Source organism: Megalopta genalis, chromosome 6 (genome assembly GCF_051020955.1).
Source record: "Megalopta genalis isolate 19385.01 chromosome 6, iyMegGena1_principal, whole genome shotgun sequence".
In the NCBI taxonomy this organism is placed as follows: Eukaryota; Metazoa; Arthropoda; class Insecta; order Hymenoptera; family Halictidae; genus Megalopta; species Megalopta genalis.
The window spans coordinates 24,169,976-24,193,235 of NC_135018.1; the positions used below are offsets into that span (position 1 = coordinate 24,169,976).

Genomic DNA, 23,260 nt, shown 5'->3' on the forward strand with positions numbered 1-23,260 from the left:
TCGTTGTCCGTAGACATTGGAAAAAATACACGATTAAACGAAAAATATAAAAGTTTGTACAGAACCATTTTGAAGATGGTATGTATGTATATGTATAGTAATGGATAAATAAAAGTGTCTACTTATCACTTTAATAACGAACACGTATTGAATTACTCCATGTTCTCCAATTAATTAAGATCTGATCTAAATTAAAGCTAAAAATTGCAAGAAATTCTCATCTATATTTCGGTTTATCGACGTCGCACCGTGAATAATTGTATTTGTTAAGTACGTTAATTACTTCATTGTTTGCATCCCCAGTGTCCCATGCAGCCATAAGCCAACAGCGAGACGGGGGGGAGGCGCGCTCATGACTGTTTCAGGGATCACTGGTTACGCGCATGCGCAGTTGCCCGGGACGCTTATCCAACATGGCCGAGCCTTAACCTCACTCGGCCCGCGCCGAGTGTTTATACTAAAGCTCAATTTTGCTTATACCAAATGTATTAATATATATGAAGTTGTTTAATGTCCAGAAATGGGCGGAATGGTATCCCTCACTCATATATGTCAAGGTTATGCTAATGTAGCGGTCCCGCATCGTGAGAGGAAAGAAATTTTCGGACGCAGAAATTCTAACCACCTTAACCGTTTGCGTACCACGAGCCACTTTTGCGCTCTTCAGATTTTGTGTCGAGAAAAGCCAGGGCATTTGACCGAAACAGACGACTTACGGCCCACCCGAAATTTGTCGAAACGTGCTCAGTCTTTCAGACGCATGTATACGTCGCGCGTCGCATCGCTGTCAGTAATCCAATTTGCATTTTGTTGTTACCTATTCTAAATTAATAGTATATATATTTTCATTCATAACGTTTTATTTTATGTTTTACGGCTTTTTTCGACACGTAATCGAAGGAGCGCTATTGCGCTCTTCGACGCTTTTCGATCCTGTTTTTTCAGAACCATCTGGTATGCAAACGGTTAAGTGCGTGTCGTACGCAACCGGTCTCAAGGACCGATCGTAAAAGTGACAAAGTCCAGATCCTGGACTGGTTATTTGAAAGTTCTCATAGGCGATAACTTTTTTTGAATTGTTTTCTTAGAATTTTCTATAATTCTCCCTTCGGTTTGGAAGATAAAAAGTTTCCCTCTCCTTAGCAACTCGGAAAGTCGTCGACTGGGACGACTGTACATCCCTTGCTAGATGGGATAACGTATGCATACATACAGAGAGCTCGTTGCAAGCTTATCGCCGCGATATTTTCTAATATGTTAGAATCGTTATCGTTGTTGTTAGCTATTGTTACTTCCTTTTGTTTACTGTTATCGTTGTTCCGTTATTGCTATATCATTGTTTAGTTTATCCATTGTTCTTTTACAAATATATATTTATATTATTTATTATACATATACATATTACGCACTGTTGGACCCAAATTATTCACCCGCTGTTAATGCTCGCGGTCGATCTTGCGATCGTTCGAGCTTTGAGAAATTTGCACGTTAGTGTGCCGACTAAAACTCTATTTTTGCTAACCGGGTGCTCCAACAATTAGCTTCCCGGGAGACCTCTGTATCCACTGACGGCTCAGGATGGATCAGGACGGATGGACAGATCCGGACTGTCGAATAACCGTGTGACATCCACTAGGTCACCTCGGTTATCCCTACCTTTACTTAAGGGTGGGCGGCGAGGAAAAACTGCCCAATCACGGCAGGCTCAAAACCGAACGCTAATTGGTTACAATGAAGATGGTTGGGACCTTTGGAAAGGGTACTGCGAACGCCTCCAGATGAGATTCCTCCTCAAGGGAAAATTTGGAAATCTACCCCATCTGGAAGCAATTACGCCGAGTGGTCCAAGTCCCAACCCCGCTAACGGCCTGGTCGTAAATCAAGGATAAGTTCTTTACGGAGGACCACCAAAAAACGGTCGACGGGGCCCATGAGTTTTACCATGTCGAAAACTAACGTTTCCGCCACCGGGGTGACAGGCCCACACCCTAGCCATCAAGGACCCATGTGCCTGGCCCCTGCCGTGAAGCCCAGATGGGGAATCCCTAACACCCGCCTTTACCTACAAATTGGTGACCCCGACGTCGGAAAAGTAGGACACGTGCGTAAAATATTAGCACGTTTTTAACAATAAATTTATCAACAATCGACACAGTATCATGATCGCATTTATCACTGGAGATGGTTTGTTTAGATTATAATCTCATTGCTATATGTGCTTGCACATATTAAGTACACCCGTCAACTTTGGTTTATTGCAATATCTTAATATAAGTTACAAACTAGTATTACAGAGAATATTGTAAAGAAAATAAAGAATAAGATGTAAGAAAAGTAAGAAAGTGAATGACATTTTTATAACGAATGATGCAAATTAATTATACTAATTATAGCAAAAAAATCAAAAAAAATATTCTCCCCGACGGGGAATCAAACACCGGTCTCCCGCGTGACAGGCGGGGATACTAACCACTTTTTTTTTTTTTTTAAACAATGCGTTTATTGTGCCAACAAAAATACAATATATACAAAAGATACAATAAACTCAAACGCAGAAAAAAAAGTGTAACAATAATCTAGAATTTATAGTCTAAACTAAAGGCTCGGAAATCCGAGCACGCACGGTTTAATCTTATAATTATATATGTATACTGCACTTATTGCAACTTTTAACACTTATGACTAAGTTTGGTTTACTAAATTATTAATATGTGTAATATGTACAGAAAGGCACGAGTAAGGAAAAACTGTACAATCTTTGGTTTTATGGGGTTGGTTTGAGGGAAGTTATTAATTAATACCTATGACTATGCTTATAATCTAAGTGAGTGCACTTATTGCAGTTAATTCATGTGCTTATGCTACGTTATTGTTGATACTATCTATTATCGCATTTATAATTCTAATAACAGCCATGGTTAGTTTATTGCGCGTTTTTGCTATTTGCGAGAGGTATCGGTTGTACTTCTTATCACTAAAAAAAAAAGCATATAATACAAAACTAAAATTAAGGTTATGATGAGATCGAATCATGTATAATAACAAAAATATATTCTCCCCGACGGGGAATCGAACCCCGGTCTCCCGCGTGACAGGCGGGGATACTAACCACTTTTTTTTTTGTAACAGAGCGTTTATTGTGCCAAAATTACATACAATATTTACATGGGGTACAATAAACTTAAACGATCAAAAAGAGTATAACAATATTGAACACTTAAAATACTAAACTAAAGGCTAGGAAATCCAGGCACGCACAGTTTGTCTACAGAATATTTACACGACACTTATTGTAATTAATGACAACTTCAATCGAGTATGGTTTTACTAGTACAATGATAAGACGTGTATGTACAGAAAGGCACGAAGAATATAAAACTGTACAGATCTTTGGTTAACGTATTTGGTTCGGAGGGGATAATTATCATAAGATAATGACTATGTATAATTAATTCAGACTAAATTAAGGACTAATGAGTAACTTAAGGATAACGCTGGCAGTTGCACTTACATCTACTTATAACTAGAGTTCGTTTGCTTAAGCTATAATTTTATTGCATGTGTTTATTGCGATGTATTAATGTAAATTACAAACTAGTATTGCGGAGCATATTGTGAAATTATAAGGTGGATATGTTATGAGGAGGTGAAAGGATAAAAGATGTTTTTATAACAAAAATATACAAAAATATATATACTCCCCGACGGGGAATCGAACCCCGGTCTCCCGCGTGACAGGCGGGGATACTAACCACTATACTATCGAGGACGGATTGCATGTTACAATTTTTTAATTACTAGTTAACCAACAATATTGTTTAAATCAAGCCACCAATATTTTTTTGTGTCGTTTCTATGTTTGTCTTTTAAATCGTGTTGCGTGAGCTTATAGCGAAATCTTATATTTGGGTCGTCGAAATTTATTTCGCTGTTGTATGTAATTTTTTTATTGTAGTTCTTTCTGTTGAAATGATAAATTATCGGTTGTCCATACTTGTTTTGTATAAGGCCTGCATTGTCTAGATATATAAATGATTCTGGTGGTGTATATCCTGTTAGTTTGGCTTTTTCAAAGTATAGTGGGTTGGGATAGGTAGAGCTGTATATAAGGTTATTGTTTGTGATGTTTCGTATGTTCGCCCAATGGTTTCTGATTAATTTTAAGATGAAGAGGTCTATGCGAATGATTCTAGCTTTCTGTAGTAGTTTATAGTTGCTGACTCTTTTCGTGTAATTTGATTCCGGTGTTCTATAAGTGTTGAGGCAGGCTCTGAGACACTTGCGTTCGAATACCCGTATCTTCTCCATTGTACTGGCGCTGATATTAAACCATATTGGGACACCGTATGTTATGATTGGACGTACCAATAGTTTGTAGCATAGTATTTTCACGTTTGTGTTTAGCTCTTTTGAATAGAAGATACGTTTATTCGCCGCAAATGCCTTTTGTGCTTTGTCTAACTGAATATTCACATGGTCGTTGAAGTTTAATTTAAAATCTAAGTGTACGCCTAAATAACGAACGACCTGTTTGTGTGGGATTTTATTGTTAGTGTCGCTGCCATCGTGTAATTGAAAATGTTTACTGTGCGCTCGTACGTCATTGTTTGCGTCTGAAATCATTGAAATGTATGGTCTAAATAATATTGTTTCGCATTTTTTGATGTTTATTTTGAGTTTCCATGTGTGGAAGTAGTCCTGAATTTTGTTAAATGTTTCTTGTAACTGTTTTTGTATTATCGTGGGTTTATTGTCGTTAATGTATATTAGTAAGTCATCTGCAAAGGCTATTGCTTTTTTGTGTGGTTCGCTATTTAGGCCGTACATTTGTAAAAGGTCGCTTATGTATATGCTAAACAGGATGGGGGAATTGACTGTACCTTGCTGTAGGCCGTTTCTTATATAAAATAATTTCGCGGATGTGTTGGCCCCTTCTGTTACAAGGAAAGATTTTCCGTGCAACATGTTCCAGACCATTTTAATTAGATGGGGGGGAAACTTTTTCTTTAACATCTTAAAGAATAGTCCATCCAGCCAGACAGTATCGAAGGCTTTTTCGAGGTCGATGAGTACCGCCCCGACGCAGTCACCTGCGTTTCTTGCCCAACATATATCTGAGGTAAATTTCGTTATCGCGTGGATAGTGGAGTGTTTGAATCTGAAGCCAAATTGTGTATCTGGTATGATGAAATTATCGGTGCAGAATTTGGTGATTGCATTGTTTATGGTGGTTTCGAATATCTTGCTTATGTTGGGCAAGAGACTGATGGGTCGGTAGTTGGTCGGCTCGGCACCATCCCTATCTTTTTTCTTTAGAGCCACCACTTTCGCTGTTTTCCAGACTGTAGGGAAGTATGCGCGGTTTAGGCAATTGTTAAATAAGACTGTGTAGTAAAGAATGTACTGCCCGGGTAGTTTTTGAGGACTACGTTTGGTATGTTGTCGAAACTGGATGATTTTTTGCTGTTTAGGTTTTTGAATGTGTTTCGTAGTTCGCAGTAGGAGGTGAAGTAATTTTTTGGTACTATGTCAGTGTTCGGGTTTGATGCTGTGTTTTCGTCATGAAATATGCATACTGTTTTGTCATTACGTGCGTCTTCGTCGAGTTCGGTTTGTATTTTTTGTACTTTCTGTTGGATTATGTTTGTTAGTTCTCGTTTACCCATGTGCGAGTTCTGTGTTTGGGCTGCTTCGAAGTGTGCCCCTAGTACGTTTAGTTTGTCTTGTGTATCAGTGATTAGAAGGTTATTGTGCTCGTCTAATTGTACGTTGTTTGGATCTATATTGGCGTTTGTTAATATATTTGTATTTGTGATGGGGATCTTTAGGATGTCTATGTTGTTTTGACATTTCGATCGAAAGATATTGTTGATGGATGGGAAGAGTTCATTGGGTTTTCGTATGGATATTTGCGAGATTCTGTGTTTCCAGTAATTGTTTGTCGAATTTTGAAAGGCTTTTTTGATCTCGTATCTTGTGATTTTCATTTGTTCTTTTAGTGCCGCTATGAGGATGTCGTGCGCATTTGTGTAATTTGTGACTCTTGTTAGTCTGTTTAACCGTGTTAGTAAGCGACTTTTTTGTTTTCTTAGATTTCTTATTTCCGTTGTGATGTATCTGTCTGTCGAGTCATAGTTAGTGTTGATTCGCGGTACTGCTATGTCTATTGCGTGTGTGATGTTTGTGTTGAGTTGCTCTATGTATTTGTCGATTTCGTCTGTTGTAAGATTTCTATTATTCTGTATGTCTATATTATCGTTCTGTTTTAGGTGTGTTGAGAATTCTGTCCAGTCTGCTTTATGATAATTATATTTTATACTGGGGGTTGCTTCGTCTATTTCGAGGTAATCATGAGTTCGTATCGATATTATCATGTTTACTGCTCTATGGTCGCTGTCATATTCGGTAGAGTCGAGTCTCTCGTGTGCGGGTGTGTCGTGGAATTGTATTCTGTTGTCTGCTATGCAGATGTCGATGAAGGCTCCGCTTTTTGGATAGGACGGAGTTAGTGTGTGGAGCATGGAAATCCTGTAATTTATCTGGTTTCGCGATATCCAGTTCAGAAGCGCTACCCCCCTGTGGTTGTCTATGGGATTACTCCACGCGGAGTGTTTAGCATTTAAATCGCCCGCGAGCAGATAAAAGTTATTGTTTTTGTTTAGTTCCAATTTCTCGAATAAATCATGCAGTTCCGACATAAATTCTTTTTTACAACTACTGGTTGCGTATCCTGCGATTATATATAGATTATTATTATTTTGGAGCTTTAATTTGATTGTGGTGGCTTCGAAGGTGGTACTCTCTGCTCTACCTCGCTGTATGGACTTAAATTTAATATTTTGTCTTATTAGGATGCCAGTTCCCCCAGCCTGTTTAGCATTGATCCTATCGTTCCTTACCAGGGTATAATTCTTAAACCTAACTACGTGTCTTGGGCTTAGTTTTGTTTCACAAAGAAGGACCACATCCGGATCATTGGACGCTAGATACTCTGCAAGAGATGCCCTTCTTTCGTAGGATATTAGCGAATTTACATTAATTTCGGTGATTTTAAGGTTATTGCATCGAATTTTCTCTGCAGTGTTTTGTCGCGTGTTAATGCTATTGAGCGGGTTGAATGTTATATTTCGAGGTCAAGTGCTTCGGCGATTACGTTTATTTTAGTGCTATTAGACTCTAGTTGTTCGAAAAATCTGGCCATTTGACTGGTTATGATGTTTTCTATTATTTTTTTGATTTGATCAAATGTTGGGTTTTGCTCGGTGTGAGTTACGTTGGCTGTTTTTTGTGGATCGGGGGTGGGTTGGCGCGACGGGCTGCTTTCTTTGAAGTGTGAGCTGAATGATACACCGGGTTTAATGAATCTATTTGCTGTTTCTTGAATTTTTTCTTTTTTTTCTTTAATGGCTAGTTTTTTCTCTTCAATTTTCTGCTTGAATTCTTTTATTTTTGGGCATCCTCTGTACGAGGCTGGATGCCCGAAGCTTTTGCAGTTTATGCAATAGGGCCCTAAAAGGTTCGGACTGCCCGTCCCCTCGGCGGGGCGTGGGCACTCACCCGGGTTGTGCGGCACGTTGCACTTGACACAACGGTAATCTAAATTACAGTTAGAGGCCACGTGTCCTATTCTCTGGCATCTTTTGCATTGGATGCGGTCCTTCTTTATGATCTTTTCCCATTTGACGGCGTTGTAAAGGACTGTTTGTATTTGTCTTAAGTTATTTATATTGCTGTCCGGCGAGAGCTGAACTATAAATATAGGTAAGACGCGCTTTTCTTCCGCGGCGCGTTTCGTTATAAATTTTTTAACTGCAACGAATTGCAGTTGTTCGGTCTGTTTTGCTCTAAGAGCTTCTAACACTTCTTGGGTTTCGAAGTGTCCTTCTAAATTTTTTAACAAAACCGTTATGTTCTTTTCGGATTTTGGGGTGTATGTGAAGAATTTTATGTTGTTCTGTTTGATAGTTGTGCATGCTATTTTATGGTTCTCTATTGTGTATGTTTGGAGTATTTGTTTGTTGTTGTTTATTCGTTTAATGTGAAAGTCGCTAATTTTTTGTTTTAATAGATTTACTATTTCTTTGTTTGTGTCTGTGTGCAAAATGATTGGTGGGGGTTTCTGTCTAATGCTATTGTCTGTGTTGTTTGTGTCTGTGAGTGTCTTTGGATTTCCGAATTGCGTTTTTTGTGTTTTTGTACCTGCCCTTTGAGTGCGATCGGTCGGTCCGCGCGAGGCCGTGTGGATGCTGCCACCCGTTGCCGCGCATGTTGCACTCGACGCCTTCATAGGGGTGCGATGAGGTGGGCCCGGCTGAGTGGCGGCACTGCTGGGTCCTGGTCGGTGTCGGCTGTCGGCCGTATTTGCCGCCTCTGCCGCTTGCTTGCCTCTCCTTGAGGCCACCCTCGTCCAATTGTCCTTCTCTTGAATCTCCGTGAGGTCTTCGCAGGCGATTTCCATTTTTTCTGACCCGTCTGTCTCTACCTGGGTCTGTGGTGGTGTCGGCATGGAAATTTTTTCCAGCTGTTTCGTTAGTTTTTCCACTAACATGGTGAGATTTCTATTTTCTTTTATTAGTTCTTCGTATGATGGATTTCCTGTAGTTTTACTGTCTTCTTTTTGAATTTTTTTTTGATTGATTTGCTTCATATTTGCATTGGGTGTTGTGATGCTTCCTCTTTCTAATCTTCTTGGCACTATTGTAGGCGATGGATTCAGCCTTTTTGTTTGTTTTTTTCCTTTTATAATGTCTTTAATTTGTTGATTACGTATTAATTTACTTATATCTGCGTAATCGTGGTTAGCAATTAAATTTAAGATTGCATTTTTTTTCACATTATTCGTGGGTTCGCTTCTAACTGGGGTCCGTGCACATTCTGTCACATGTTCCTCCGCTGGTGGAACCCCTTTTGGGGTTATTAAACTATTGGCACTCACTTTTTAATAATATTCACGTACACTGTTGTATGTAATTTGCACAATGATTTTTTTGAGTATGCCGTCTACTCAGCGTATTCACTGCAGCGCTCCGTTGCTTGTAGCGTCCTTCGGCTGTCTTTTTGACCTGCTCGAGGGGCACGTCCTACTCCTACGACGGTCGGAGTCGAACTGGGATACTGACCGCTATACTATCGAGGAGGCGGACACTTGAAAAATTTTGTTTGTTGTATATTGGTATCGGGGGATTTTAGTCGGGTGTAGATGTGCTGGATTTATGTTTAGGTGGTGTTATAGCCACCAATATGTGTTGATGTTCTGACGATGTTTGTCCCTTAGGTCTATTGTGGATAATTTATAATTGAAACGTATGTTTGGGTCGTCCATCTTGATGTTTTTGTTGTACTTGATGTGTTTGTCGAATGTTCTTCTGTAGGCGTGGTAAATTATTGGTACGTTGTTCGAATTTTGTATGTAGCCCTCACTGTCCAGATAGATGAAGGATTCAGGGGGGATGTAGCCGGTTTTCATTGTTTCGGTGAAATACATTGGGTTTGGATATGTGGAGGCGAAAATGAGGCTGTTGGAGTTTATGTTGCGAGTGTTGGCCCAATGGTTCCTGATTAGTTTGAGGATGAACAGGTCTATTCTGATGAGTTTGGCGTCCTCGTAGAGTTTGTGGTTTTTGATCTTCTTTGTGAAGTTGGATTCGGGTGTCCGGTATTTATTGAGGCAGGCTCTCAGGCATCTCCGCTCGAAGATCCGTAATTTTTCCATGGTTCCAGCGCTGATGTTGAACCAGATGGGGCAGCCGTATGTTAGGATCGGTCGTATGAATAGTTTGTAGCAGAGGGTTTTTACCGTTTTATTGAGGTCTTTCGAATAAAATAATCTTTTGAGGGAGAGAAATGCTTTTTGTGCTTTGTTAATTTGTGTTTCGATGTGTTGATTGAAGTTTAGTTTGAAATCTAGGTGTATGCCTAGATAGCGCACAATCTCTTTGTGAGGGATTTTGACGTTTGGATTGTGTTTGTCAAGGATGTGAAAGTTTTTGTGATGTTTTCGTACGTCATGATTGGCGTCAGAGATTTTTGAGATATACGGCCTGAAGAGAATTGTTTCGCATTTATTAATGTTTAGTTTTAGTTTCCATGTGTGGAAATAATCTTGAATTTTATTAAACGTTTCCTGTAGTTCGGTTTGTATTTTTGAAACTTTGTTGTCACGTGTGTAAACTAGGATATCGTCCGCAAAGGCAATCGCCCCTTTAGAGTTGTCGCTATCCAGGCCATACATTTGTAATAGGTCGCTAATGAATATGTTAAACAAGACAGGAGAGTTTACTGTGCCTTGTTGCAGGCCGTTAACGATATTGAAGCTTTTGCTTGATTTGTAGTGACCGTTTATTGCATAAAATTTTTTATCGTGCAGCATGCTCCAGATGATTTTAATTAGGTGTAAGGGAAATTCTTTCTTTAGTAGTTTAAAGAAAAGTCCGTCCAGCCAGACAGTGTCAAAGGCTTTCTCTAGATCTATGAGCACGGCTCCTATGCAGTCGCCTGCATTTCTGGCCCAGCAGATATCGGAGGTGAATTTGGTGATTGCATGGATGGTGGAGTGTTTGTGACGGAAGCCAAATTGGGATTCTGGGATGATGTTTCTGGAGTTGCAGAAGTTAACGATCGCGTCATTTACAATTGTTTCGAATACTTTGCTGATGTTAGGGAGGAGACTGATTGGACGGTAGCTATTAGGGTCGCTACTGTCTTTGCCTTTCTTTTTAATTGTAATTAATTTGGCTGTTTTCCAGGTTGCGGGGAAGTGGTGAGAATTCAGACAATTGTTGAAGATTATGCTATAGTGATATATGTATGGTTTAGGCAGGTGTTTTAGAGCTATGTTTGGTATACCATCAAAGCTCGAGGATTTTTTGTTGTTCAGATTGCGGAATGTTTTCTCTAGTTGGATGTGGGAAGTGAAGTAGTTCGGAGGGATGTGTGTGGCTTTCGGGTTGCTGGCTTTGTTGTCGTCCGTGAATGTGCATATGGTTTTATCATTTTCTCTGTCCTGTTGAATGTCTGATCGTAGTGCGTCTATTTTGTTGTGTATAATATTGGATAATTGTGTTTTGCCCATGTGGCTATTTTGGGAGTGGACTGACTCAAAATGTGCTCCTATAACATCTAGTTTGTTTTGGATGTCTGTTATTAAGATGGTGTTTGTGTTTGTGTCTTTTACGAGGAGATTGATATCAAGATTTGCTTTTTCAAGAATGGCAGTCTTTGACGAAGGGATTCGGAGTGTGTCGATGTCATTGCTATCTTTGTGGCGGAATATACTATTGATTGAAGGGAAAAGTTCTTCTTGTTGACGGAGAGAGATTTTTCTAATTTTATTTTCCCAGTGATTGCTTACTGCCTCTTGAAAAGCTTTCTTGATCTCATATCTAATTGTTTTTAATTTTCTCTGCAGGGCTTCTATTATTGGGTCGTTTGTTGGGGTATAATTACGGAGGTTTTTTAATCTATTAATTTGTGTGATGAGTTTGCTTTTTTGTGTTCTGAGTCGTTTGATCTCTGGTGTGATGTATTTGTCTGTTGAATTGAAATTATTGTCAGTTTGTGGTACAGCTACGTCTATTGCTTTTAGGATGTTGGTGTTGAGTTTGTCAATATGGTCTTCTATTTCTTTCATGGAAAGGTTTTTATTATCGGGGATGTCTGTGTCGTCGTTCTCGATTAGAAACGTCTTGTATTTTGGCCAGTCAGCTTTGTTGTAGTTGTATTTTATGATTGGGGTTATTTCGTCGAATATGAAATGGCTAGTTGAAGGGATGGATATAATCATTTTAGAGGCTCTATGGTCGCTATCGTACTTAAATGAGTGTAAGAGGTTGGGACCGGGTGTTTTATGGAATTTAATTCTATTATCCGCTAGACAAAGGTCTATAAACGCACCGCTTTTCGGAAAAGAAGGAACTGCGGTACTGTGTAGGGTTGTTTTATATGTCATTTGGTTTTCGAGGAGCCATTTGTTTAGTGAAATCCCTCGTGCGTTGTTGATGGGGTTTCCCCATGAATGGTGTTTGGCGTTAAGGTCGCCGGCTAGCAGGTAGAAAGTGTTGGCTTTGTACAATTCTAATGAGTCGAAAAGGGCTCTGAGTTCTAGCATGAATTCTTTTTTACAATTGCTGGTGGCATAGCTCGCTATGAGATATAGCTTGCAATTGTTTTGAAATTTAATTTCTATTGCAGTGGATTCTAGACAATTACTGTTTTTGACACTGTTTAGCTGGATATTTTTGAATTTTACATCTTTTCGGATCAATATTCCTGTACCTCCTGCTTGTTTAGAATTTATTCTGTCGCGCCTGACAAAGTTGTAGTCCTTGAAGTTGATTTTATGAATCGGATTTAATTTTGTTTCAGAGAGTAAGACTATGTCTGGTTTTTGCTTTTTTAGGCAATCCAGGAGAGTGACTCTTCGTTCATTGGTTATGATGGAGTTTACGTTTATTTGGATTATGTATAGTTCGTTCACGATTAATTTGTTGGCTATATTTATGCGGGTGTCGGAAGCCATTGGATTAAAGTTCTATTTCTAAGGCGTTAGCTATAATGTTTATTTTGGTCTCGTTGGACATAATACTCTCTCTAAGGGAGGAGAGTTGGGAGCTTATGGTGGCAGTGATTATTGCCTTGATTTCTTCTAGAAACGAGGGTTTGTGTGTTTCGTTTATAGGTGGCTGTTTCGTTACTGTTTGATTAAACTGTCTTGGTTGTGAGGTTATTTCGGGTCGGTTTGCGGTTACAGAACTATAGGATATGTGGCTTTTTACCGTATTATTATAAGATTTTATTTTCTTGTGGGTTTCTGCTTCTAATTGTAATTTACGTTCTTCGACTTTTTGTTTTATTTCTTTTAGTTTAGGGCATCCTCTGTACGAGGCGGGGTGTCCGAATTGCTTGCAATTGATGCAATAGGGTTTGGACTCTTCGTTCTGTGCGTTAAAATCGGTGTTCGATCGCGGGCATTCTCCTGGATTGTGTGGCGTGTTGCATTTTACGCATCTATAATTAAGGTTGCAGTTTGATGCAACGTGGCCGATGCGTTGGCATCTTTTGCATTGGATGCGTTCTTTTTTTATTAATTTCTCCCAAGATATTATGGAGTGCAATACTGTTTTTATATTTTTTAAATTGTTTACTATGCTGTTTTGCGATATTTGCACGATATAGATGGGAAGACTTCTCCCTTCTTTTAACGAACGTTGCGTGTGGAATTTTTTGACCGATTTGAAATCTATGTTATCGATGTTTTTATTTTTGAGGTCTTCGAGGACTACATCTGTGTCAAAATCACCTTCTAGATTTTTTAGAAGAATTGAAATTGGTTTTTCATGTTTGGGGGTGTATGTAAAATATTCAATATTGTTTGTTTTTAGTGTGTTACAAGCTAGTTTGTAATTTTCTTCGCTGGAGGTGTGTATTATGTGTTTCGCGTCGTTAATTTTTTTTATGCTGAAGTTTTGTTCGACCTTTTTCATTATATTTAATGTTGTTTTTACCGTGTTATTGTATACAATTATTGGGGGAGATTTTGAAGCATTTTGTTTTTGGCAAGATACGGCTGCCTCATTTCCAAACCTGGGTTTTTTCGGTGTTGGGAGTGGGTCCTGGGTTGACTGCGACGCTGTTGTTTCGGCCTTTATTGCTTTACCTGCTGGCTGAGGGGTTGGTAAAGATGGTGTTGGCGGAACGTTTTTCCTCTTGACCGTGGAAACTTTCGTCGCATGGTCGATGTTGGATGGTGTTTCGCTTCGTGGGACAGATGTGGGTTCCCTGAAGATTTTTTTTCTCCGTTCCTCCTCTAACTGTTGAGATAATTTTTCGATCGTGTCGTTTAGATTGTTTATCATTTTGATTAGATCTTCATAGGAGGGTTTGTCGGGTGATGGAGTTGGTTTCACTTTTGTCTTTGCCATTGTTGCGGGCGTCACTTCACTGTCGCTGCACTTTCTTTTACTGACGATCAGGTTCGGCTTGTGATCAAGCCGTTTCACATTGTCGCCCGATTTCGATAATCTGTTCACTTGCACTAATATTTCACTTTCGTCGAGCGGCGCTGCCTTCTTTTTTATGACTTTTATTATTTCATCTATTTTGTTGTTTTCCAATTTTGGTTGAGTGTGGCTGGAGCCAGCGGCCCCTTGTGCGTCTTCTTCACTTTCTATTTTATGTTATGTATTGTATTGTATTTTTAATAATAACAATAATTTGCACGCACTGAATCTAGGCACTTTTCGCGTGAAGGCAACTGTACGTCTCTGCAATTTTGGCTATGTTGCGCGGAGGTATCCTCGGAGTACCTGAGGAGCGGTCGTAAGGGTACGTCCGACTCCTTCGAGGGTTGGCGAGCGAATGGGATACTAACCACTATACTATCGAGGACGGATTGCATGTTACAATTTTTTAATTACTAGTTAACCAACAATATTGTTTAAATCAAGCCACCAATATTTTTTTGTGTCGTTTCTATGTTTGTCTTTTAAATCGTGTTGCGTGAGCTTATAGCGAAATCTTATATTTGGGTCGTCGAAATTTATTTCGCTGTTGTATGTAATTTTTTTATTGTAGTTCTTTCTGTTGAAATGATAAATTATCGGTTGTCCATACTTGTTTTGTATAAGGCCTGCATTGTCTAGATATATAAATGATTCTGGTGGTGTATATCCTGTTAGTTTGGCTTTTTCAAAGTATAGTGGGTTGGGATAGGTAGAGCTGTATATAAGGTTATTGTTTGTGATGTTTCGTATGTTCGCCCAATGGTTTCTGATTAATTTTAAGATGAAGAGGTCTATGCGAATGATTCTAGCTTTCTGTAGTAGTTTATAGTTGCTGACTCTTTTCGTGTAATTTGATTCCGGTGTTCTATAAGTGTTGAGGCAGGCTCTGAGACACTTGCGTTCGAATACCCGTATCTTCTCCATTGTACTGGCGCTGATATTAAACCATATTGGGACACCGTATGTTATGATTGGACGTACCAATAGTTTGTAGCATAGTATTTTCACGTTTGTGTTTAGCTCTTTTGAATAGAAGATACGTTTATTCGCCGCAAATGCCTTTTGTGCTTTGTCTAACTGAATATTCACATGGTCGTTGAAGTTTAATTTAAAATCTAAGTGTACGCCTAAATAACGAACGACCTGTTTGTGTGGGATTTTATTGTTAGTGTCGCTGCCATCGTGTAATTGAAAATGTTTACTGTGCGCTCGTACGTCATTGTTTGCGTCTGAAATCATTGAAATGTATGGTCTAAATAATATTGTTTCGCATTTTTTGATGTTTATTTTGAGTTTCCATGTGTGGAAGTAGTCCTGAATTTTGTTAAATGTTTCTTGTAACTGTTTTTGTATTATCGTGGGTTTATTGTCGTTAATGTATATTAGTAAGTCATCTGCAAAGGCTATTGCTTTTTTGTGTGGTTCGCTATTTAGGCCGTACATTTGTAAAAGGTCGCTTATGTATATGCTAAACAGGATGGGGGAATTGACTGTACCTTGCTGTAGGCCGTTTCTTATATAAAATAATTTCGCGGATGTGTTGGCCCCTTCTGTTACAAGGAAAGATTTTCCGTGCAACATGTTCCAGACCATTTTAATTAGATGGGGGGGAAACTTTTTCTTTAACATCTTAAAGAATAGTCCATCCAGCCAGACAGTATCGAAGGCTTTTTCGAGGTCGATGAGTACCGCCCCGACGCAGTCACCTGCGTTTCTTGCCCAACATATATCTGAGGTAAATTTCGTTATCGCGTGGATAGTGGAGTGTTTGAATCTGAAGCCAAATTGTGTATCTGGTATGATGAAATTATCGGTGCAGAATTTGGTGATTGCATTGTTTATGGTGGTTTCGAATATCTTGCTTATGTTGGGCAAGAGACTGATGGGTCGGTAGTTGGTCGGCTCGGCACCATCCCTATCTTTTTTCTTTAGAGCCACCACTTTCGCTGTTTTCCAGACTGTAGGGAAGTATGCGCGGTTTAGGCAATTGTTAAATAAGACTGTGTAGTAAAGAATGTACTGCCCGGGTAGTTTTTGAGGACTACGTTTGGTATGTTGTCGAAACTGGATGATTTTTTGCTGTTTAGGTTTTTGAATGTGTTTCGTAGTTCGCAGTAGGAGGTGAAGTAATTTTTTGGTACTATGTCAGTGTTCGGGTTTGATGCTGTGTTTTCGTCATGAAATATGCATACTGTTTTGTCATTACGTGCGTCTTCGTCGAGTTCGGTTTGTATTTTTTGTACTTTCTGTTGGATTATGTTTGTTAGTTCTCGTTTACCCATGTGCGAGTTCTGTGTTTGGGCTGCTTCGAAGTGTGCCCCTAGTACGTTTAGTTTGTCTTGTGTATCAGTGATTAGAAGGTTATTGTGCTCGTCTAATTGTACGTTGTTTGGATCTATATTGGCGTTTGTTAATATATTTGTATTTGTGATGGGGATCTTTAGGATGTCTATGTTGTTTTGACATTTCGATCGAAAGATATTGTTGATGGATGGGAAGAGTTCATTGGGTTTTCGTATGGATATTTGCGAGATTCTGTGTTTCCAGTAATTGTTTGTCGAATTTTGAAAGGCTTTTTTGATCTCGTATCTTGTGATTTTCATTTGTTCTTTTAGTGCCGCTATGAGGATGTCGTGCGCATTTGTGTAATTTGTGACTCTTGTTAGTCTGTTTAACCGTGTTAGTAAGCGACTTTTTTGTTTTCTTAGATTTCTTATTTCCGTTGTGATGTATCTGTCTGTCGAGTCATAGTTAGTGTTGATTCGCGGTACTGCTATGTCTATTGCGTGTGTGATGTTTGTGTTGAGTTGCTCTATGTATTTGTCGATTTCGTCTGTTGTAAGATTTCTATTATTCTGTATGTCTATATTATCGTTCTGTTTTAGGTGTGTTGAGAATTCTGTCCAGTTTGCTTTATGATAATTATATTTTATACTGGGGGTTGCTTCGTCTATTTCGAGGTAATCATGAGTTCGTATCGATATTATCATGTTTACTGCTCTATGGTCGCTGTCATATTCGGTAGAGTCGAGTCTTTCGTGTGCGGGTGTGTCGTGGAATAGTATTCTATTGTCTGCTATGCAGATGTCGATGAAGGCTCCGCTTTTTGGATAGGACGGAGTTAGTGTGTGGAGCATGGAAATTCTGTAATTTATCTGGTTTCGCGATATCCAGTTCAGAAGCGCTACCCCCCTGTGGTTGTCTATGGGATTACTCCACGCGGAGTGTTTGGCATTTAAATCGCCCGCGAGCAGATAAAAGTTATTGTTTTTGTTTAGTTCCAATTTCTCGAATAAATCATGCAGTTCCGACATAAATTCTTTTTTACAACTACTGGTTGCGTATCCTGCGATTATATATAGATTATTATTATTTTGGAGCTTTAATTTGATTGTGGTGGCTTCGAAGGTGGTACTCTCTGCTCTACCTCGCTGTATGGACTTAAATTTAATATTTTGTCTTATTAGGATGCCAGTTCCCCCAGCCTGTTTAGCATTGATCCTATCGTTCCTTACCAGGGTATAATTCTTAAACCTAACTACGTGTCTTGGGCTTAGTTTTGTTTCACAAAGAAGGACCACATCCGGATCATTGGACGCTAGATACTCTGCAAGAGATGCTCTTCTTTCGTAGGATATTAGCGAATTTACATTAATTTCGGTGATTTTAAGGTTGTTGCATCGAATTTTCTCTGCAGTGTTTTGTCGTGTGTTAATGCTATTGAGGAGGTTGAATGTTATATTTCGAGGTCAAGTGCTTCGGCGATTACGTTTATTTTAGTGCTATTAGACTCTAGTTGTTCGAAAAATCTGGCCATTTGACTGGTTATGATGTTTTCTATTATTTTTTTGATTTGCTCAAATGTTGGGTTTTGCTCGGTGTGAGTTACGTTGGCTGTTTTTTGTGGATCGGGGGTGGGTTGGCGCGACGGGCTGCTTTCTTTGAAGTGTGAGCTGAATGATACACCGGGTTTAATGAATCTATTTGCTGTTTCTTGAATTTTTTCTTTTTTTTCTTTAATGGCTAGTTTTTTCTCTTCAATTTTCTGCTTGAATTCTTTGATTTTTGGACATCCTCTGTACGAGGCCGGATGACCGAAGCTTTTGCAGTTTATACAATAGGGCCCTAAAAGGTTCGGACTACCCGTCCCCTCGGCGGGGCGTGGGCACTCACCCGGGTTGTGCGGCACGTTACACTTGACACAACGGTAATCTAAATTACAGTTAGAGGCCACGTGTCCTATTCTCTGGCATCTTTTGCATTGGATGCGGTCCTTCTTTATGATTTTTTCCCATCTGACGGCGTTGTAAAGGACTGTTTGTATTTGTCTTAAGTTATTTATATTGCTGTCCGGCGAGAGTTGAACTATAAATATAGGTAAGACGCGCTTTTCTTCCGCGGCGCGTTTCGTTATAAATTTCTTAACTGCAACGAATTGCAGTTGTTCGATCTGTTTTGCTCTAAGAGCTTCTAGCACTTCTTGCGTTTCGAAGTGTCCTTCTAAATTTTTCAACAAAACCGTTAAGTTCTTTTCGGATTTTGGGGTGTATGTGAAGAATTTTATGTTGTTCTGTTTGATAGTTGTGCATGCTATTTTATGGTTCTCTATTGTGTATGTTTGGAGTATTTGTTTGTTGTTGTTTATTCGTTTAATGTGAAAGTCGCTCATTTTTTGTTTTAATAGGTTTACTATTTCTTTGTTTGTGTCTGTGTGCAAAATGATTGGTGGGGGTTTCTGTCTAATGCTATTGTCTGTGTCTGTGAGTGTCTTTGGATTTCCGAATTGCGTTTTTTGTGTTTTTGTACCTGCCCTTTGAGTGCGATCGGTCGGTCCGCGCGAGGCCGTGTGGATGCTGCCACCCGTTGCCGCGCATGTTGCACTCGACGCCTTCATAGGGGTGCGATGAGGTGGGCCCGGCTGAGTGGCGGCACTGCTGGGTCCTGGTCGGTGTCGGCTGTCGGCCGTATTTGCCGCCTCTGCCGCTTGCTTGCCTCTCCTTGAGGCCACCCTCGTCCAATTGTCCTTCTCTTGAATCTCCGTGAGGTCTTCGCAGGCGATTTCCATTTTTTCTGACCCGTCTGTCTCTACCTGGGTCCGTGGTGGTGTCGGCATGGAAATTTTTTCCAACTGTTTCGTTAGTTTTTCCACTAACATGGTGAGGTTTCTGGGATACTAACCACTATACTATCGAGGAGTCGGACGCTCTTATGTTTTTATTATTGCTACATATCGAAGTTATCTTTAAATTTTCTGATTATTGTTATATACAACGCGTACATTAGTCTATCTTAGCCTATCTTATCAATATACATTTTCTATAAAATAACAAATTTTTTTTTTTTTTTTTTTTATACATTCCGTACGTTACATTCTACATTCTCACTCATTTCACACATACCTTAAGACTAATTACTTGAGAGGAGTTTATCTTATACTTTATTCACAGCCACCAGTGTATTTTTTTCTTTGGTATATTTTCTTTTTTTAAGTCTACTGCTGATAATTTGTACATGAATCTTAGGTTTTTGTCGTCATTCTGTAGGTCGCTATTGTATGGTATTGTTTTCTCAAATGTTTTTCTGTTGTAGTGATATATTACGGGTAGCTTGTTTTTGTTTTGAATGAGTCCCGATCCGTCCAGGTATATGAAGGCTTCGGGTGGTATATAGCCGGTTTGTAGTGTTTTATGGAAATATAGTGGGTTTGGATATAATGAATGTGATATGAGGGAGTTGGTGGTTACAGTGTTAACTTTTCTCCAATGATCTCTAATTAGTTTTATTATAAATAAGTCAATTCGAATGATTTTGGCTTCTTCGTAAAGTGTGTGATTCGCTATTAATTTGGTGTAATTTGATTGGGGTGACCTGTATTTGTCTAGGCAAGCCCGGATGCATTTCCTTTCGAATAGTCTGAGTTTCTCCATGGTGCTTGCACTGATATTAAACCAAATTTGACAGCCATATGTTAGGATTGGTCTGATAAGTGTTTTGTAGCAGAGTATTTTTACGGATTTGTGTAGGTATTTGGAATAGAAAAGTTTTTTGTGCGACATGAAGGCTTTGCTGGCTTTTTTTTTTTTTTTTTTTTTTTTTTTTTGAATTTGTATGTGGTCGCAATAGTTTAATTTGAAGTCTAAAAATACCCCCAGATAACGTACTGTGCCTTTGTGTGGGATTTGTTCGTCTGGTCGGTCCGTCGTGTGTGAAAATTTTCTTCCGTGTTTCCTCACGTCATTGTTAGCGTCTGATATTTTTGAAATGTAAGGCCTAAACAGGATTGTTTCGCACTTTTGTGGGTTTATTTTTAGTTTCCATGTTTGAAAGTAGTTTTCTATTTTTTCGTATAACGCTTGCAGATCTATTTGGATTTGGGAGGGTTTGCTGTGATTGATGTATATTAGAAGGTCGTCAGCGAACGCTATTGCGGATTTATCGTTTGTGGCGTCTGTGTTGTTTAGTCCGAACATTTTGAGCATGTCGCTCATGTAGATGTTGAACAGGATGGGGGAGTTAACTGTTCCTTGTTGTAGGCCATTGTTAATGGAGAATTTTTTTGTGGATTTTTGGTTTCCTTCGGTAGTAAAGAAACGTTTGCCGTGCAACATATCCCATAGCATTTTTATTAAATTTATGGGGAATTGTTTTTTTAACAGTTTGAAAAACAGTCCTTCGAGCCAGACAGTGTCAAATGCCTTTTCCAGATCTATGAAACATGCGCCTACGCAATTGCCTGCATTTCTAGCCCAGCAAATGTCTGAGGTGAATTTTGTTATAGCGTGTATAGTGGAGTGTCGATGTCTGAAACCGAATTGTGTTTCGGGGATGATGTTATGTTTCATACAGTGGCTATTGATTACATTGTTGATGATTATTTCGAACACTTTGCTAATATTTGGAAGTAGACTGATGGGCCTGTAGCTCGATAAATTGCTACCTTCCTTGTCTCTTTTTTTTAATAGTTATTAATTTTGCCGTTTTCCAGTTCAAAGGGAAGTATGATAGGTTTAGGCAGTTATTAAATAAGATTGTATAGTAATATATGTATCGTTCGGGTAATTTTTTTAAGACTATATTTGGGATTTCGTCAAAGCTGGATGATTTTTTGCCGTTTAATTTTCGGAATATATTGTGAAGGCTTAGGACGTTTGTGAAATAGTTTTCGGGAATGTTGGGTTTATCGGGATTGCTTGATTTGTTTTGGTTTGAGAATTGACAGATGCTGTTGTGATTTCGTTTGTCCGACTCAATTTTCTCTCTAAGAACTCTAATTTTTTGTGTTATGATATTGGTGTGTTGTGTTTTTCCCATGTGTTCATTTTGGGTGTGTACCTGCTGGAAATGAGTACCTAGTATGTTTAGTTTATCTGTGGTGTTGTGAATTATAAAATTGTTGTCGCTGTCTTTTTCTAAAGTATCACTATCTATTTCTGCATCGTGTAACAAGGGTGATAAGTTTTGTGGTATCTTTAGTGTATCTATTGTGTCGTATGCTTTCTGTCTGAATATACTATTAATTTCTGGGAATCGTTTTTTAGGTTCTATTTTTGCTACGTTAGATATTTTTTGTTTCCAATGGTTGCTGACTGATTGATAGAAGGCTAATTTTATCTTATGTCTCACTTTCTTTAGTAGTTTATTTAACGCTTTTACGGTTATTTGGTCATGGTACGATAGAGTGTTATTTCTCTTAATGTTGTTTATTTGTGTGATTAGGTAACTTTTGTCTTTGCGGAGTCTGTCTATGTTAGGCGTAATGTACTTGTCCGTCGAGTTCTGGTTGTGATTGTATTTTGGTACGGTATTATTTATTGCTTCTATTATGTGCTCGTTTATTTGGATTAGGTAGTCGTCTATTTCATTTGTTGAAAGGTTTCTGTCGTTAGGAATGGTGAATTCTTCGTGCTTATCTTCCAGATGTTTTTCGAACAGTGGCCAGTCGGCTTTGTTGTAATTATTTTTTTTGATTGGAACATCTATGTCCAGCAGAAGTAACGGCATTGTATCTACAGAGATGGTCATTTGCAGTGCTTTATGGTCGCTATCGTATTCTATGCATTTTATTTTTCCCGATTCTGTATTGTGGAATTTAATTCTGTTGTCGGCTAAGCATAAGTCAATATAGGAGTTGCTTTTGGGATAAGATGGGGATTCGGTACTGTACAGTGATGTTCTATATGTAATTTGATTTTCTATGTTCCACAAGTGTAGTGATGTACCTCTACTGTTATTTAGAGTGTTACCCCATGCAGTGTGTTTTGCGTTGAGGTCACCTGCAAGGAGATATAAGTTTTTTGTTTGTTCCAGTTTTAGTTTCTGGAAAAGGCATTTGAGATCCTGCATGAATTCTTTCTTGCAGTTACTTGTTGCGTAGCCTGCTATAAGTAATAATTTATGGTTATCGGGTAAACTAATTTCTATTATCGTGAATTCAAGACATGGATTTGCGTTGTCTGTGCGTATGTTTCTTGTCTTGTATTTGAAACTATTGCGAATTAAAATAGCCGTTCCCCCACCCTGCTTAGAGTTTGGTCTGTCTGTCCTTATTAAGTTGTAGTCTTTAAAAAATAGCTTATGGCTAGGACTAAGTTTTGTTTCGCAGAGTAGTGTTATATCAGGGGCGTGTAATGTCAAAAAGTCTGTTAAAGTCGCTCGTCTTTCGTTGGTGATTATGGAGTTTACATTTACCGAAACGATGTTTAGTTTATCGACTAATCTTTGGTTGTTAACTGGGGGAGCCATTTCTATTCCAAGTTTATGTCTAATATGTTTAATATGATGTTTATTTTTTCGGCATTGCTCTTGACTTGCTCTGCTATTTTTTCGAATTGACTATTTACGGTTTGTGTGATGGCTTTTTTTATTTCGTCTATTAGGGAGAGTGATGGATTATTTAAGGAGATGGTAGGATTTTGCGTGTTGGATGCTTGACTGTGTGCGTGTGGATAAACTTGTGAAGCAGGCAGGGGGTATGGGGTCCTGTTGTTACCTGACACTATTTCGCTGTATTTTATCCCTGGGTTTACTTTTTTATAGATAGCGTTTACTCTGTTATTTTTCTGGGCTATCTGTAGCTCTCTTCTTTCTATTATTTTTTCTCTAATCTCCTTGAGTTTAGGGCATCCTTTGTAAGAGGCGGGGTGGCCGAAGTTTTTACAGTGAACGCAGTAAGCTTTATCTATATTTTCGGCTCTGTTCTTATCGTCTATTGGGGGGAGTTTACATTCACCCGGGTTGTGTTTCTCTGCGCATTTAACACA

General features: G+C 38.9%; 1 non-coding gene across 1 annotated transcript; it reads right to left on the bottom strand.

The window, feature by feature from the left end:
• Positions 1-3,697: 3,697 nt before the first annotated feature.
• TRNAD-GUC (transfer RNA aspartic acid (anticodon GUC)) lies at positions 3,698-3,769 on the bottom strand. Its single transcript has one exon. It is a non-coding gene; the product is annotated as a tRNA-Asp (tRNA).
• Positions 3,770-23,260: the final 19,491 nt, after the last annotated feature.